Source organism: Thamnophis elegans, unplaced genomic scaffold (genome assembly GCF_009769535.1).
Source record: "Thamnophis elegans isolate rThaEle1 unplaced genomic scaffold, rThaEle1.pri scaffold_44_arrow_ctg1, whole genome shotgun sequence".
Taxonomy (NCBI): Eukaryota; Metazoa; Chordata; class Lepidosauria; order Squamata; family Colubridae; genus Thamnophis; species Thamnophis elegans.
This window is the reverse complement of record NW_022473895.1, coordinates 9,749-28,434: the sequence shown is the minus strand read 5'-3', so window position 1 is coordinate 28,434 and position 18,686 is coordinate 9,749. Positions and strand designations below refer to the sequence as shown.

The window sequence follows — 18,686 nt, the reverse complement described above, 5'->3', positions numbered from 1 at the left end:
TCCACAGGTCTTAAAGTTGCCAAGGTTGGAGACCACTGCTTTGGAGAACAGCTTGACTCCCTCTTCTTTGTGGCAACCCCTGAGATATTGGAAGACTGCTATCATGTCTCACTTTCTTTTCGCTAAACTAGACCAGGGGTCGGCAATCTTAAACATTCAAAGAGCCATTTGGATCCGTTTCCCACAGAAAAAGCACCGGGAGCCACAGAAACCCTTCCCGTGCCCGACAATTTCCTGAGCGGCCACAAAACTAGCATATGTAGTTGAATTAAATGTTCTGTTTTCTTCTGAAACTTTCCTTTTCTTGGATTTATCCACAGTTGGCCCTACCTGGGGTTGAAAAGCTCAATAAATTGCATGCCGGCGAGTGTTGCGCATTGTCAGTTGTGATGCATATTTTGAGTGACAGGGAGCCACAACAGAGGGGATGAAAGAGCCACATGTGGTCCAGAGCTGTGGGTTGCTAACTCCTGAACTGGATGCACCCACTTCCTGCAACCATTTTTCACCTGTTTTCATGCATTTTGGTTTTATGCCCAAAGCACCTCCTTACGTTACCCCCCAAAAAGTTTTAAAATTTCTTCTTTGGTCATAAATCGCTTGACACGATTGAGAGAGCCAAACCCAATAGCAATAGCAATAGCAGTAGACTTATATACCGCTTCAAAGCCCTCTCTAAGCGGTTTACAGAGAGTCAGCATATTGCCCCCAACAATCTGGGTCCTCATTTTACCCACCTCGGAAGGATGGAAGGCTGAGTCAACCCTGAGCCGGTGAGATTTGAACCGCTGAACTGCTGATCTAGCAGTAGCCTGCAGTGCTGCATTTAACCACTGCGCCACCTTGGCCCAAAATGTAAGATTGAGATAACACACTAACATACAATACGATGGTTTGTAAACCACAGTGGCTAGATTCCCATTTCGTTCACTCTTACAGCTCCAGGTTGAACAGAACACAATTGTTGTATTCCAGAGGTGTCCCTAAGAGAAGGTCAAAAAAGGGAAGATGGCAACCACAGCAACACAATAATATCCTGTCTCTTTTTAATGTCGATTTGTCCTTTTGTCTTTTTATGGGGAGTTTTGCTGCAGGAAAAAGATTTCCAATGAAATGTTAAAAATAACCAAGAGGAATTAAGATCTCTTAATATACTAACCTTTTTTTTTTTTGGCAAATGAGTAACAATAATTCTGCCCCCCCCCCACAAGTGAGGAAAAAAGGCATTTTATAAAGAGGTAATTCTTTTTTCCAACGTTTTAAAGGGAAACATAGATTTACCAACTGCTAACGTTTTTTAAAAAATGATCTTAATTCATCTGTGGGGTTGTGGGGTTTTATTATTATTATATACTTTATTCATTAAACATGAAACTCAGCCAACTGAACATTCAAAAGTGCATCGCAAATACCAGTGACTGGTGCTAATGGTTGATACGGTTTGCTACCAGCATCCTAGGTATCAACCAAGGACCTTCTTAACATATAAGATGTTCCGAGTAGCCCAGTTTTTTGCAGCTCCGGTGGTGTTATTGCAGGAAGCTGCAATTTGTGGGTGTGTCTTGTAAAATTCTTGGACATGGTGCCAAGTGCCCCGATGACAATGGGTATCACAGTTACATGCTTCATCCATAGCCGTGTAGTTTTGATGGCCAGGTCGCGATATTTCATTACTTTTTCTAGTTCTTTTTCTTCAACTCTGGCATCTCCAGGAACAACGATATCAATAAACGGTACACTTCGGCCTTCTACAACTGTAATATCTGGCGTGTTGTGCTCCAAATGACGATCCGTTTGTATTCGAAAGTCCCACAATATCTTCACCTTCTCATTTTCGATAACTTTTTTCCACTTTATGTTCCCACGACTTTCTGGATACGGGTAAATCATATTTTTTACATAATGACCAGTGGATTAATTTAGCAACTCAGCTGTGTCTAGCTTTGTAATCAGTTTGTGCGATTTTGCTGCATTCACATATTAAATGTGAAAGAGTTTCGACTTTGTTATTGCAAAGTCGGCAGTTTGGGTTGTGAGTGGATTTTTGTATCTTCGCTTTCGTGGCATTAAGTTTGTAGTGCTTGTTCTTGAGCAGCCAGAATTAAACCTTCTGTTTCTTTCTTGATGGTTCCCATCTTACGCCATGTCCACGTCAAGTTGTCGTCTCATTTTCCTTCAATGTTTTTCAAGTGCTGTCCATGCAAAGCTTTGGTTTTCCATCTATTTAATCTGTCATCCAGCTGTTTTTCCTTATATTCTGCCTTTGTTTCTGTTGTTTTTATGCTGTTCTCCGTTTTCACAGCCTGCAGCAGTTTTTCTGTACTTTGGTTCACATAATCATTCAAACTTCGTTTTTCTTCTTCTACAGTTTGATGGATTTGCAAATAGCCCCCTGCCCCCTACAACCTGTCGATGTCATTTCGTGGACGTAAAGCGTGGTACATATTCAAAAGTTTGCGTGTTTTCCGGTCCACGTTTTCCAGTTCAGCCAGAGTCCAGTTGATGATTCCAGCTGAGTAGCTTATCCCTGGAACTGCCCATGTAATCAGGTGGCACAGTGGTTAAATGCAGCACTGCAGGCTATTTCAGCTGACTGCAGTTCTGCAGTTCAAATCTCACCGGCTCAGGGTTGACTCAGCCTTCCATCCTTCTAGGGTGGGTAAAATGAGGACCCAGATTGTTGTTGGGGGCAATATGCTGACTCTGTAAACCGCTTAGAGAGGGCTGAAAGCCCTATGAAGCGGTATATAAGTCTAACTGCTATTGCTAGTGCTATTAATGGCTTTAATTATGTTTCCAGCATTCAGCTTTGATTTTAATATTTTGCGGACCCTCCTGATGAATTCCTTTTGACTTTTCCATTCAAGATGTTATCTGCTTCCAATATGCCTAAGTACTTATAACCATCATCCTTTGCTTTCACTATATTTCCATTTCTCAGTTCTATTCCTCCTGTTTTTTTTTTCCATTTTTCCTCGCTGCGTGGATAATATAGCACATTTTTCAAGTCCAAAGTTCATTTTGATGTCACTGCTGAACAGTTGAACTGTGTTGAGTAATAACTGTGTTATTATTCTTATTCTTATTTATTTATTTCTGGGTGACTTACGATTTGGACCGAAACCTCAGGCATTTTTTTTTTACAACTTCCTATTTAGCCTCCAAACTCCCCCCCCTTTTTTATTTGTTTGTTTGTTTATTTAAAAGGGGGAAATCTGTCAATCTGCAAAGCAACTCAGCCTGCACAACGGATCCCCCCCCAGGCAAGATTTAGAGAACGGCTCCTGTCTTTTTTCTATTGCCTTTTCTTCCATTTGATCTTTCATGCATTTTTCATCTTCTCTTATTAGAGACAGATCATCTCCATCCTTGGCTCGCCCTGATTGATTGCAACTCCTCAGCTTTGGGGGGGACCGGAGACCAATAAATTATTTAAATAAAGACGTATCAAGATAGGAAAATGTCCCTGCAGCCTTTCCGTCCTGTGTCTCTTCTTCCTTTTCGCTTTGACACTGCCTCTCGCTGGGCTGCTGAACTATTCCCTCGTCACCTCAAGACTGGATTACTGTAATGCGCTCTACTTGGGGCTGCCCCTGAAAAGTGTTCGGAGACTGCAATTAGTCCAGAATATCGCGCGAGCGATATTGGGTGTACCAAGGTACACCCATACTACACCTATCCTCCGCGAGCTGCACTGGCTTCCCATCGGTCTCCGAGCACGATTCAAGGTGCTGGTTATCACCTTTAAAGCCCTACATGGCCTAGGACCCGTATACCTGTGAGACGGTCTTCTGCCGCATACCTCCCTAAGACCAATAAGATTGCACGGGATGGGCCTTCTCCAGGTGTCTTCAGTGGGACAATGCCGGCTGGCGACGCCTCGGAGTAGGGCCTTCTCTGTTGCCGCTCCGGCCCTATGGAACGAACTACCCCGAGATCCGGGCCCTACCCACTCTCATGGCCTTCCGCAAAGCTATTAAAACCTGGCTTTTCCGGCAGGCTGGGGCTGTTGACCTCTTGATTGAGGTCCATCCCCCACTTTGATTGGGTGCATGTTGTGCTTCTTTTTAATTTAGTTGTGTCTTATTGTTTTAATTCTTTTTAATATTTTTCATTTCTGTAAGCCACCCGGAGTCCTTCGGGATTGGGCAGCCTAGAAATTCAATAAATGAAATGAAATATTCCATGTGGTCCCCGACTTACGGCCACAATTGAGCCCAGAATTTCTGTTGCTGGCGAGACATTTGCTAAGTGAGGTTTGCTCCCGTTTTATGACCTTTCTCGCCACACTGGTTAAGTGAATCCCTGCAGCTGTTAAGTTAGTCACACGGTTGTTAAGTGAATTGGGCTTCCCTCCGTGGACTTCGCTTATCAGAAGGTCGCAAAAGGGAATCACAGGATGCCGGGATATGGTAACCATCATGAGTCAGTGGCCAAGCGTCTGGATTTTGAGGATCACGAGGATGCTGCAATGGTCGTAAGAGTGGAAAACATTCATAAGTCACTTTTTTAAATTGAATTCCCACATTTTTTCTGCAGCTTTTGACCAGAGTAATTTCACTCCATCTTTGCCTATAAATCATAGAATCACAGCATTGGAAGGGACCTTGGAGATCATTTAGTCCAATCCCCTGTTCAAGGCAGGAATCCTTCGATAGGTAGTCCTTGACTCACAACATTGTTTATCTGAGCTCAAAATCTTTGCATTATTTGGTGACAACTAACCGTGATTTTGCATTTCTCCATTCGTACTTGGTTTTCTTGAAAAGGCGTCTTGCTAAATTAATGAGTTTTGCTCCTAATGGCCTCAAGACTATAGATTTGGGAGTTATTGCAACGGAAGATGGAATATTTGTGCCGAAATAAACCCAACCAAGATCAATTAAACAGGATTATTGATGAACTTGCTAAATTAAGGCCCTGCAAAATGAGATTTTTAGGGGGGGGGGGTGAAAATTATTATTTTTAGTTATTATACTTAGTCGACTGTTTCACAGATGGTAACATTTCGATAATGAAATGTTAAGAGGTATTGAACAGTTGTACCCAAATGTTTAATCAATCCACGTTAAATGATTTTTGTTCCTTAAACATTCCAAGGATGGAAAGCAGTCATTTTTTCCACCCTCAAAAATCCGTCTTTTGGTTCATTTTTATGAAAAGGGTTCATCATGAATGCACGGCGTGTCGGTAAGAAACAAGCTTCCACCCAAATTTATATTTTACCCTTTATATCTTGAGTTTCACCTTTGCAAAACTCGACATAGTAAAGTTGAAATATAATGGAAGACATGTACTTTATATTAAAAAGGGCACAGATCCCATTTCTGGTATTTACAGATGAAACGGGGCCGTATTTATTTATAAAATGATGTATTAACTGCGCCTTCCAGAGAGAAAAGGCCCCTGAGGCAACACACTTACTAAAGCATCTAAAAAACAGTAGCATAATAAGCAGGCGCCATGTTAAATGGATTAAAAGAGGAAGCAAAATTCGTTCAAAATCATCTCTAGCCATAACAAGGGTTTGTGTTCAGTTTGTTTAATCCAATTCCCGAACAAACCCGGTTTTTTGAGTTCACACAATACTTTGAAACAAAAATCCCCCAAACAGAAACAAATGTCACACTCATACAAAAAACAAATGCAGAACTTAAAACCAATCAGGTTTAGTGGGTTGTGTGAATCTATCCAAAGGGTTTTGGAGAAAACAGTTTAAATGTCCAATTAAGGAAGCCTTATTAACTTTTCTTCTTTAGGCTAAACCAGAGGTCGGCAATCGGTGGCTCTGGAGCCGCATGTGGCTCTTTCATCCCTCTGTTGCGGCTCCCTGTCGCCGGTCGGCATCACAATTGATAGGGTTTTCGGTTAGGACAGGTAGAGGGAGAAAAAGGACGCCACTCTAGGAGGAGATTTTTAATAGCAATAGCAATAGCAGTAGACTTATATACCGCTTCATAGGCCTTTCAGGCCTCTCTAAGCGGTTTACAGAGAGTCAGCATATTGCCCCCAACAATCTGGGTCCTCATTTTACCCACCTCGGAAGGATGGAAGGCTGAGTCAACCCTGAGCCGGTGAGATTTGAACTGCTGACCTGCTGATCTAGCAGTAGCCTGCAGTGCTGCATTTAACCACTGCGCCACCTTGGCTCCATTTTATGGTGGGGGAACCGGATTTCTGGTCAGCAGAGGAAAAAGGGCCATGTGCTAGGAGGAGACTCTATGGTTGGAGGGGAGGGGAGAAAGAAGAGAAGGACTTCCGGTCGGCAGAGGAAAAAGAGCGCCGTGCTAGGAGGAGATTCTATGGTGGGGAAACCGCACATCTGATCGGCAAAGGAAAAAGGATGTGCTAGGAGGAGTCTCTATGGTGAGGGAACTGGACTTCCAGTCGGCTCCAGAATTAAATCGGGGGCTTCCGGTTAGGACCTTTGTGGCTCTTTTGAGTGTTTAAGGTTGCCAACCCCTGGGCTAGTCACTCAGCCCTTCAACCACCTTTGTCGCTCTTCTCTACGTGCCACACGCATAGCAAACCGTTGGTTCACTTAATGACTGTGGCATCTGCTTCACCGCCAGGGCGGCCGCTTTACAATCGCTGTGTACACTTAAGGACCAGCGTTAAAAAATGTCATAAGTTCAAGTTGGTCACGTGACCTATCCATTTGACAGTCGGCAAGACTTATGTGCGGTCCGGTTCCCCTCGCCCCTCCCCCCAAGCCAGGCTGCTAATCCACAATGGTTGGGGACGGCTGGACTAGAAGACCTCCAAGGTCCCTTCTGAGATGCTCCCTAAGAACCCACTTTCACCTTAGAAATGCAGGGTGGGCTGCCCCCCCACATGCTTTCTACATTCTGCAGAATTCCTGCAGGAAATCGATGCACCGGTTAACAGTGACGATAAAAGCAATCCATCAGAGTTCTTTTCACACATAAATGGAATTTGATTCCCGAATAGAGATCTCGCTTTTTACAATCTTTAATGTTGTGAGTGTTGTGGCCCCACAGCAGAGCTGGCGGCAGATTCGGACAGTGAGGAGGTTGGGGAGGAACCTGGGCCAGTCCTGGAGTCTGGGGAAGACTCGGATGAGGGCTCTGCGTCAGAGACAGAGAGGGGGGCAGAGCCATAAGACAGTTACCAGCTGCCTTCAGGGTCGGACATCAGTGAGGCAGAAGAACAGCTGGAGCCTGTTCCCAGTGTGTGCACATCTCTTCCTAGAGCGGCGTCCTTTTTCTTCCTCTACCTGTCCTAACTGAAAGCCCTATCAATTGTGATGCCAACCGACGACAGGGAGCTGCAGCAGAGGGATGAAAGAGCCACATGTGGCTCCAGAGCCACAGATTGCCGACCTCTGGTTTAGCCTAAAGAAGAAAAGTTCAGCAGAATCCAGGAGAAGGAAACAACTAAGGGGATTCTGGGAGTGGAAGTCCACCCATCTTAAATCATGCAGGCTGGGGGATTTTCTGGGAGTCGAAGTCCACAGGTCTTAAAGTGGCCAAGGTTAGATACCTCCCGAGTTATTGCGATGGTTACCTGTGAAAAGCAGGTGAACAAAGGACCTTTTATAAGGAAAAAAAAGCTGAGTGTAGAATTTCACTCTTAAGGTTGCTGCTGGCTTGATTGATGCTGATCGAAGACAGTTAAGGCAACTGACATTGATTGAGGGGCAGGCTGGTGCTGCGACGGCAGAGCTCGGGCTATCTTGATGAATTAAAAGGCGGGGGGGGGGGAGGTGGTGCCTTGAGGAGCGAGCCTAAATAACTCCCGGAGAAGTCTTTCGGAGGCTGAAAGGAATATTGGATTCCTGCAAAGGTTCCAGTTAAAACTTAGCAAGCATTTTTGCCTTGCAGGAAATGTCAAAAAAGGAGAACGGCTGGAAGACGTTGCCTCCAGGAGGCTCAGCGTGGATGTTATCCACGATTTGATTCCCAAAGTCGTGTTTATCTATGAATTAGCTAAGTCACCCCTTTTCGTGGTTTGCAGTTCTGCAAGCGTAATCAGTTCGGCTGGCTTATCGTTTGCCATTATCATGTATTGTTTAAGGTACCATCTAGGCCAGCGATGGGAAACCTTTCTTGGCTTGCGTGCCGTAAGCGGGGGGAGTGCAGGGGGGCTGCGCGCAGGCGTGCCGCACCCATAATGCAATGCACAACCCCCCACTGCGCATGCGTGCATAACAGGCACGCCCCCCCTTTTTTTGCATGCTTTTTTCGCCCTCCCCATGCTCCAGAGGCTTTATAGGAGCCTGGGGAAGGCGAAAACAGCCTCCCCTGCCCCCCCCCCTCAAGAGGCTTCAGAAGCTTCCCTGGAGCCCCCGGAGCGCAAAAAAACCCGGTTCTATGGGCAAACCGGAAGTTTGGGAACGGACTTCCGGTTTGCTCGTAGGGCCGGTTTAAGCCCTCCGGAGCCTTCAGGGACATTCAGGAGGCTTCCCTGAAGGCTCCGGAGGACGAAAAACGGCCCTATGGGGGGGGGGGCTGTTTTCGCCCACCCCAGGCTTCTATAAAGCCTCTGGAGCCTGGGGAGGGCGAAAAATGGCTTTAAAAAAGTCTGAACTCAGTGAATGAATGAATGAATGAATATTATCTATCTCAGCTTTCCCCCCCAAATTTTCTGTACTGTTTTTATCCCTTTAATGTTTTTAGAGGTACGCTTGCCCAGCCTCCCTCTATGAGACGGATGGGCAATTCCTTTTTTTAAAGTTTTAATTTTTTTTTTTTATTAGTTTGCAATATGGTATACAGAGAGAATACGAAAGTAAAATAGTAGGAAAGTTAGGAGGGGGCGATTCCTACGTCTGATCCATCAATCCATAAAATAAACGGCAGTTTCAGTGCTTCACAAAGGGTGTGTGTGTGTGTGTGTGCGCGTGTGTGTGACAATTTTCTGCGCCCATTCGCGTTCTCCTCCCCTGTTCCCAGAAGAAGATCAGGCGAGATCTCCTGGCCAAAAAAAAAAGCCGCACCCTTTTATTACGGATACATAATTGTCAGTAACTTAAGTTTCAGCTCGCTGGTACGTTACAAGGATGTAACCAGACGCTTTAATCATGATTTGCAAACCAAGGGAAACTTTCCGTGCTGCGGAGTTTTCGGAGACACGATTTTAGCAGCGCCGGGATTCAGAGCGACCAAGATGGTCGTTCTGCAATAAATTAAAACCACCGCTTTCCCCACGAAGAGATCTTTCCCTAAAGCATGGGGTATCCAACTTTGGTGACTTTTAAGATTTGTGGACTTCAACTCCCAGAATTCCCCAGCCAGCATGGCTGGCTGGGGAATTCTGGGAGTTGGAAGTCCCCAGGTCTTAAAGTTACCCAGGCTGGATGCCTCTGTCTTAAGGTCAAGTAAGGTTTGGCCTTCCCTTCAATTACTACTAAGAGGGTTAAGCATTACGCCGTTCCCAGCCTAAGGAGATGAACATAGTCGTCATGATGCCATAGCCCACAGCTGTCGATTTGGGTCTTCTGGAGATGATGCACTTTCCACCTGTGGGGTGTTAGATCATTCAGGAATAACCCGCTCCCCCCCATCCTTCCAGCTGTTAGAATCGAAGTGGTGGAAAGGATGCGCCGTCCGCGGCAGATGTTATCCTCCCCGGCCAGCGTTGCACTGCAAGAGAAGAGGGGGGGGGGAATCAAGGGTGGGAAAAAGAAAGAAAAAATCAGAATAGCAATAGCACTTAAGACTTATATGCCGCTTCACAGTACTTTTCCAGCCCTCTCTAAGTGGTTTGAAATGTTAGCCTCTTGCCCCCCAACAATCTGGCTCCTCGTTTTATCCACCTCGGAAGGATGGAAGGAAGAGTCAACCTGGAGCCTGGTGAGATTCGAACTGCCAAATTGCAGGCAGCAGAAGTCGCCTGCAGTACTGCACTCTGACCACTGCACCACCGAAAGAAGCCGAGCTACAAAACTAGGTATGAAGCCTTATCTATAGTAGAAGCGAGAGCCAATTTAGTCTATAGGTTGAAGTGGCAGGCTAGGAAATGGGAGTTCTAGTCCTACCTTAGGAGTGAAAGACAGCTGGGTGACTTTGGGCCAATTACAAGGAGACGGTGAGTTCTAGCCCTGCCTTAGGCGATAAAGGAGGCTAGGTGACTTTAAGCCAATCACAAGGAGACGGTAAGGTTCTAGTCCCGCCTTAGGCGATAAAGGAGGCTGGGTGACTTTGAGCCAATCACAAGGAGACGGTAAGGTTCTAGTCCCGCCTTAGGCGATAAAGGAGGCTGGGTGACTTTAAGCCAATCACAAGGAGACGGTAAGGTTCTAGTCCCGCCTTAGGCAATAAAGGAGGCTGGGTGACTTTAAGCCAATCACAAGGAGACGGTAAGGTTCTAGTCCCGCCTTAGGCGATAAAGGAGGCTGGGTGACTTTAAGCCAATCACAAGGAGACGGTAAGGTTCTAGTCCCGCCTTAGGCGATAAAGGAGGCTGGGTGACTTTAAGCCAATCACAAGGAGACGGTAAGGTTCTAGTCCCGCCTTAGGCGATAAAGGAGGCTGGGTGACTTTGAGCCAATCACAAGGAGATGGTAAGGTTCTAGTCCCGCCTTAGGCGATAAAGGAGGCTGGGTGACTTTGGGCCAATCACAAGGAGACGGTAAGGTTCTAGTCCCACCTTAGGCGATAAAGGAGGCTGGGTGATTTTGGGCCAATCCTCAAGAGATGGGGAGTTCTAGTCCCGCCTTGGGCATGAAAGGCAGGTAGGTGAATTTGGGCCGTTTCTTATCTCAGCCCGCCTGCTGTTGTGCGGAAGAGAGGAAGGAAGTATGTTGGATATCTTCACCATCTTGAGTTATTTATAATAACGGGCGGGATAAAAATCAATCAAACAAGCAACACAGAATTGTCCAGCCATATTCCCCCCACCCCAACAGAAGATGGCCTGGTGTCTTTTGGGTGAAGAAGGTCAGCAGTTCCTAACAGCTTCATCACCAAGCCTTTTGGACAGGATCCAAGGGAGGAAGAGGAGTTCAGCCTCATGTGGCTGAAACCTTCTATTTCCCTGTGGCAGAATCTGCCCAACAGCCAGATCCAAAACTTTCCTGGCCATGATATCTTCTGCCTACCCTCTTATTTAATTTATTTTTTTTTATTTCTTTAATTTCTTTCATTTTTTTTTAAATTTTACTTTTCATTATTTTATTGATTATTTCATTTCCTTTTATTTCTTTCCTTTTCTATTTTATTATATTTTTCCGCTTCGTTATATTTTTTTCCGACTCTCTTTCTTATTATTTTAACGTTGTTTTACTCGTTTCCTTTGATTCTTTCTTTTGTTTTTCGTTCCTTTATTTTATCTATTTTCATTTCATTTCATTTTTATTTTTAGTTGCATCCCCCCCCCCCTTTTGTTATCGGTTACGCTGCACAAACTCCACCACGGCCTTCCTTCATTGTGGCGTTTTTCAGAGGAATGATCGTTCTGTGTGTGTGTGTGTGTGTGTGTGTGTGTGTGTGCATGTTTGGGCTACGGAGGACGGAGAACCAATCGGCTCTCTGCACTTTCCTTTCAGGTATCCCAACAGGTGAGCCCCAAAAAAACTACAGGCCATTCTCCATCACCTGCAGTTTGCTGACTTTGGAAGAAACCCCCCAATTTTTCTGCCGGGGGGGGGGGGCAGGGGAAGCCCTGCATGACACAAGGAAGATTGAGCTGGGCGCACGCAGGGGGGGGGGGGAAGCGCTCCTCTCGGGCGTTTGAAGCTTCCGCGGCTGCATCATTTCGGATGAATTGTTCATAAAACTTGCTCACGTGAGACCAGTGGTGGGATTCACCTGTCCGGGAGAACCGGTTGGTAACTTTCTAAGCAGTTCGGAGAACCGATTGTTGGAAGAAATCTCCTTTTGTTTTTTCCCACTTTGCAGGGCTAATCCTGTAAGGAAGGCAGGAAGGAAACGTTCTAGTGTTGTTTCTAGCCTAATCTTTATTGCCCTGCTTACAGAAACTGCCTCTCTGGTTAACCCTTGCTACATTGTAAACAGCTAAGGCAAAGCGCCCATCGACCTAAGTGACATTGAGTTGGCCACGCCCACACAGTGACATGACCACTAAGCCCCGCCCACCCACCTGGTCATTAGGGCAGAGGACTGGTTGTTAAATTATTTGAATCCCACCACTGCATCGGACATCTCACCTGATTATAAACAAGTTTAGTTTAGTTTAGTTTAGTTTATTTGTCTTGTATGCTGCCCACTCCCGAAGGACTCCGGGCGGCTCACAATAGACAAGGGAAGGGGGATAAATAGACAAAGACAACATTAAAAAAAAAACCCGCAACATTCACAGTTTCCGTGGGGCTGGGTGTTTCACAAGCTCCCCGGCCTGCTGGAGCAGCCAGGACTTGATGGCTTTGCAGAAGGCCGGGAGGGTAGTAAGGGTCTGGATCTCCACGGGGAGGTCGTTTCAGAGGGCTGGAGCTGTAACAGAGAAGGCTCTCCCCCGGGGAGTCGCCAGCCGACATTGGCTGGAAGATGGAATCCGGAGGAGACCTAACCTGTGAGATCTAATCGGTCTTTGGGAGGTAATCGGCAGGAGGCGGTCTCTCAGGTACCCAGGTCCGATGCCATGTAGGGCTTTATAGGTGACGACCAGCACCTTGAAGCGGGTCCGGAGACTAATGGGTAGTCAGTGCAGCTCGCGGAGGATAGGTGTGACGTGAGTGTACCTGGGTGCACCCACAATCGCTCGCGTGGCTGCGTTCTGGACTAACTGAAGTCTTCGAACACTCTTCAAGGGCAGCATACAAGAGTGCGTTACAGTAATAACAAAACTCTTGCTCGCTTGCCAAATTATTCCGGGCACCGACATCAGTCAGAACTGTAAACTCAACTCTGAGAGGCAGATAAAGAGCTTTTCTATAGCACTTTCAGGAGTTGGTTAAGCCCTGCGAGGTAGTCCAGAGAAGCAACACTGCAGGTAGTCCACGATTTCACAACCGCAACGTCTCACACCCGTCTGTGGTTAAGCAAGGCGGTGCTTCGGTGAGCCACGCCCAATTTTACACCTTTTTTTTTTGCTGCGGTCGTGAAACAAATCACCACGGTCGTTAAGTGAAGCGCTGGGTCATTGAGCGAATCCGGCTTCCCCCACTGACTTTGCTGAGTGAGAGCCAGCTGGGAAGGTTGACAGTTGCATTCACGGGACAACACCCCTCCCCCCTGGGGGATGCTGCCAATCGTACAAAATCTGTGACTCAAATTTTGATCCTGTGACTCGCAGGGAGGCTCTGACGGTTGTAAGGGCGAGGACCGGTCGTTAAGCCACTTTTTTTCAGCGGCGTTGTAAGTTCTATAACTTTATTCCAAGGTTATATTAACAGAATATTAACTAACTTCTTGGCGAGCTGGAAAAAAATGGGAGAGACAGTATCACCCCACGATGGATTTGAAACTGGCTGACAAATCCTACTCAATAGACCGACCCGGGAAACTGTAGACCAATTCAGATCCGCCAAAGTCTAGGAATGAGTAAAGTAATAACTAGCAGTCAGCATGGGTTTGTTAAAAACAGATCATGCCAACATAGTTGGCTAAATTAGTAGACCAGCGAAATACTAATGGACATAATATACTTCGACTTCAGCATTCGACAAAGTAGACCACAACCGACTACTTGGGAAGCTAGAAAAAGAGTGGGATGGATAGCTTCACCCCCAGATGGATTTGCACCTGGCTGAAAAACCATACTCAAGGAGTAGTCCTTCATGGCGCTACGTCCACATGGAGGAAAGGAAGCAGTGGGATACTACAAGGTTCTGCCTTAGGCCCAGTGCTCTTTAATATCTTCATAAATGACTTAGATGAGGGAATAGAAGAGGAACTCATCAAATTTGCAAAATTGCAAAACTGGGTTGTTAAGTCCCCTTTTTTTGGGGTGGTGGTGGTCTGTCATCACTTCAAACGGTCATTAAAGCAACCGGTCGTAAGTCAAGGACAACCTGTATGTAGCACTGCTAGTCCTCAACCTGCAACCACCATCAAGCACAACATTTCTGTCGCTAAGCGAGACAGTTGCTAAAGAAGCCTTCGCCCCATTCTACGACCTCTCTTGCCACTGAGTGAATCACAGCAGCTGTTCAATTAGCCACATGGTTGTTAAGTGCATTTTATCCCCTTCTCCCTCTCAGTCTAACTCCTTAGCAACAGAGCGTTTTTCAGGTGGGGAGGGGGAGTAGAATGTCTAAAACTCCCAGTCCACAGGCTGGATGAGTCACGTGCTGGCCACGCCCATGCCCAAGTGGCAGTTGGAACAGAATTCTTTTCAAGTGGGGAGGGGGAGTAGAACATCTAACTCCTTAGCAACAGAGCATGTTAATAATAATATAAGAAATTATCCGTGGAATTCACTTGACGGAAGGTTGCAAAAGGGGATCGTGTGTCCCTGGGACCCCACGACCGTCATAAATATGAACCAATTGCCAAGTGTCCAAATTCAGATCACTAACCATGAGGATCCTGCAACCATCGTTACGTGTGAAAAAACATTCATTGTTCGCTTTTTTGAGTGCCGTTGTAACTTCGAGGGGTTACTAAACAGGCAGTCATAAGCCGAGGACTACCTGTATACACCTAAGTGTTTTGGGGGAGAAGCATGCTGCGCCCGTTCTCCCCCAAAAGGTCCAGACACGGTGGGGAAAGACTCCGAGAAACTTGCCTCTGACACATTTTCCTGTGCCAGCTAAGCCGCGCGGAGAAGCGTCCTCCATTTCTCTTCCGTTGTGAGTATTACAAATGGGGAGTATCGAACGAGCAACTTGAAAATGCCAGGAAAGCTGTGTGAGTACAGATGCCCTAATTGTCTTCCTCTTTCTCTGCTCCTTCCAGATGGTCGCTGCCAGTTTCCGGCACTCTCGAGACAAAACTCCGTACAAAAAGAAATTTTGGCCGGCTGCCTCCATGGCCATTATCATCGCGCTCGCTCGCTCTGGATGCACAGAGCCACAAAGGAAGAGAACGAGAGGCGCTCCAGCCAAAACGGCCTTCCTGGACCGGGTCTCGTCCATCCGTCCGAGAGGGACTTAAGAGAGTAGATTGGCTGCTGGGCCAACTTGGGAAAGACGGGATAATAAAAAAAAGAAAACCACAAGAGGGTTTAATTTAAAAAAGCAGGGCTCGCGACGAGCCAAAACGGACGCGCTGTGGCCGCTGCTGGCAATCTTACCCAAGTGCTGTTGGCGGAGAGCCATTTTCTGCATCCTCTTCGTGAAAAGGCGAGAAGGGAGCAAAAACTCACAAAATGTTGAACAGCGGCTGATTTCAGAGGACGGCTTGGCAACTATCCATCCAGGGAAAGTGTCAGGTGCAAAGAATCAGGTGCAAAGAATCAGGTGCGTTGGTTAGGTTGCGGGGTAGATTTACGGCTAGTCCTCGACTTACGACCCAAAACTGAGCCCAAAATTTCAACTACTAAACAAGAGGGTTTTTTGCTCCATTTTACGACCTTCTCGCCACAGTGGCTAAGCGAATCGGTGCTTAACACGGTGGTTAAGTGAATCTGGTTTCCCCATTGGCTTCGCTTCGGTCATAAGTCATTTATTTTCAGGGCCGTTGTAATTTTGAGCGGTCGCTAAACAAATGGTTGTAAGTCGAGGAGTACCTGTACTCGAGCCTACGCACAAGAATCTGGTCCACTTAAGTTCAACACGAAATTGGTGCCTGTTAAGGGCTAACGAATTCAAGAGGGGTAGGATATGGACCGTTTGTGGGAATGCAATGATTCTAAGCTAATGATGCATTTAACTCCGCCCTCAGTTCTGCCTATTCTTCTCCTGTAGAAAGCCTTGGAGCTTGGACCGGACTTGAACAACCACAGCCCAGCAGGGTTCTGACCCAGCTCCCCAAACATGACATAACCCTAACCTTAACCCTAACCCCTCTGAAGTGAACTCAAAAGATTCCTTTATTGGGAATGCCGGCAGCCCCGGCAAAAAGTTTTTCTCGCAGACTGACAAGTCCCTCCAACAGGGAGATGGATAGTTGCCTGCCACACCTATTCATCTCTGCCCCCTGCCTTTGATCCCCAGAGCTCGGGTGGGGCTTCGCTAGTAGCGGTGGCTCTTCCATCCTGAGGACCGGCCCATAGATTTCCACTGCTCTCCTCTCCTCTGCCTTCTGTACATCCGCACGTCAGGCACTCAGGGATCTTCCGTCCCAAGGATCAGCCCATAGATTTCCACTGCTCTCCTCTCCTCTCTGCCTTCTGTACATCCGCACATCAGGCACTCAGGGATCTTCTGTCCCAAGGACCAGCCCATAGATTTCTACTGCTCTCCTCTCCTCTGACTTCTGTGCATCCGCACGTCAGGCACTGGACCCAGCTGTTCCTCCTCTTCCTCATCAGCTGCCACCAGGCCTGGGGGCTGTTGACTCTCCATCTGAGGGCTGATGGACGGCTCGGGCTCCACCTCCTTCTCTCTCTCGCTCCATTCCCTCTTCCCCCTCGGAGCTCCCAGATTGCTGTGATGCTGACCCTGATTCCCACGCCTCCTCCTCCGATTCGGCTACTGAAGGGGCTGGGAACTGACAAGCCACAACAAGCACCGAACGCAGCATCCCAGCATCCAATCCAGGACTCAATTTTAGGGATATGATTTTTTTAAACACATTCTTAGGTGTGTTACGACAAAACCATTTTCACTCAAGGTACCTCAAATCGGCTAATTTACAGAAAGCCTCCAAAATCCAGGAACCGCGACTTCCAGGGAGTTAGAATTTGGCAAATTTGACAAGACATCTGGTGACATCAAAATATCATAAAACAGTGCATGGCATATTTTCCCCACCACATCAACAACCCTGTGAAGGGGTGACACTAGAACTCGCCGTCTTCTGGCAACTGGCCCAAAAATCACTCAGCTGGCTTTCGTGGCCGAGGCGGAACTAGAACTCCCAGTCTCCCACTTTCTAGCCTGGTGTCTTAACCGTAGGACCAAACTGGCCAGCATAATGTCATGCAATACAATTGGGGGGTATGTGAGTTAGGGATTGTTGGGTGTGGTCATCCCATCGCAATCACAACGAGCCGAGTACGAAGAAGGGCTCCATGTTTGCGCTCACCTGCCGAGCGTGCTGGACACACTTGAAGTATTCGGCAGCCAGAGCTGAGCAGCTGAGGGTCTGCTTTGGATTCTGTTGGTAGCACTGGAAGATCTGGTTCTGGAGATCGACACACACGGGGTCAGCCTTGTATCGCCTGGAGGAGGAGACAAAAAAGAAGACACACCACACGTCACAGAATTGTCCTCACGGGTGAAGATGTGCACCTGAAGACTCGGAAGAAGACAATACCAGGCTTGGAAAGGGACCTTGGAGGCCTTCTAGTCCAACCCCCTGGCTCAAGCTCAGGAGATCCTACACCATTTTAGACAAATGGCTGTCCAGTCTCTCCTTGAAGACCTTCAGTGATGGAGCATTCACAACAGTGGTGGGTTTCAAAAGTTGTTGGAACCTACTCTGTGGGTGTGGCATCCTTTGTGGGAGTGGCTTGCCACCCATGTGACTGGATATGAAATTATGAATTAGTACTTAAGTCGGTCCAAGTTACAAGACCCTTGCACCCCTAACCCTTTAGAAAAATAAAAACTAGGGGTCTTCAAACCTGACAGCTTTAAGACTTGTGGACTTCAACTCCCAGAATTCCTCCTCAAGTCACATTGGCTCAGGAACTCTGGCATTGAAGCGTGCAAGTCTTAAAGCTGTCAAGTTACAAGATCCTTGCACCCCTAACCCTTTAGCAGTGGTGGGTTTCAAACATTTTTGGAACCTCTTCTGTAGGTGTGGCTTGCTTTCCGGGTCCACTGGTGGAACCTCTTCTAACCGGTTCGGTAGATTTGACGAACCGGTTCTACCGAATAGGTGCGAACTGGTAGGAACCCACCTCTGATTCACAACTTCTGGAGGCAAGTTGTTCCACTGGTTAAAGCAAGGGTGGGTTGCAGGCGGTACGGCCCGGTATGGGCGTATCGGAGCCTGCCTGGAGCACTGGGTTCCGTTCCGGTACCGTGCTCCAGAGGGCCCGCCCGAGCTCCTTACCTGTCATTTAAAGCCTTCAGCGCTTCTACACATGGTGCGTACAGTGCCTGCGTGACGCTCCACCGTGCAGCTGAAGCGTCGTGGAGGCTTGCGGAAGCGTCACTGGCAGCTACAACGCATGCCCGCGCGTCCAGGTGGACAACAACGGGCCCAGTTGGAACGGGATCCGGGACCCAACACTGGGTTAATGATTCTAACTGTCAGGAAAGTTCTCCTTAGTTCTAACTTGCTTCCCTCCATGATTTTGAATAGAGTAACAGAGGTGGAAGGCACCTTGGAGGTCTTCTAGTCCAACCCCCTGCTCAAGCAGGAGACCCTGCACTGTTTTAAGACAAATGGTTTGGTTGTCCGGTCCCCTTTTTCAAAGCACCCAAAACTACTGAAGTTGTAAACCAAGTCCCAAGGTTTTTATAGCACAGGCAATCCTCGAAAACAGCGGTGAAAATAGTGACTCACAAGCGTTTCACAGCCATTGTGGCACCCCCGTGGTCAAGGGTTCAAAATTCAAGATGCTTGGCAACTGACCCGTATTTATAACGGTCGCCGTCCCCTTTTGCGACCTTCTGACGGGCAAAGTTAAAGGAGAGGCCAGATTCATTGAACAACTGTGTTGCTAACTTGACAACGGCATAACGTTCGCTTAACAACGGTGGCAAGAAA

The 18,686-nt window shown here is 47.2% G+C and overlaps 1 long non-coding RNA gene across 1 annotated transcript; it reads right to left on the bottom strand.

Annotated features, from left to right (window-relative positions):
* Positions 1-8,934: 8,934 nt before the first annotated feature.
* LOC116523551 lies at positions 8,935-17,222 on the bottom strand. The gene is made up of 2 exons (XR_004257088.1): positions 17,052-17,222; positions 8,935-9,605 (listed from the first exon to the last, which is right to left on the bottom strand). It is a non-coding gene; the product is annotated as an uncharacterized LOC116523551 (long non-coding RNA).
* Positions 17,223-18,686: the final 1,464 nt, after the last annotated feature.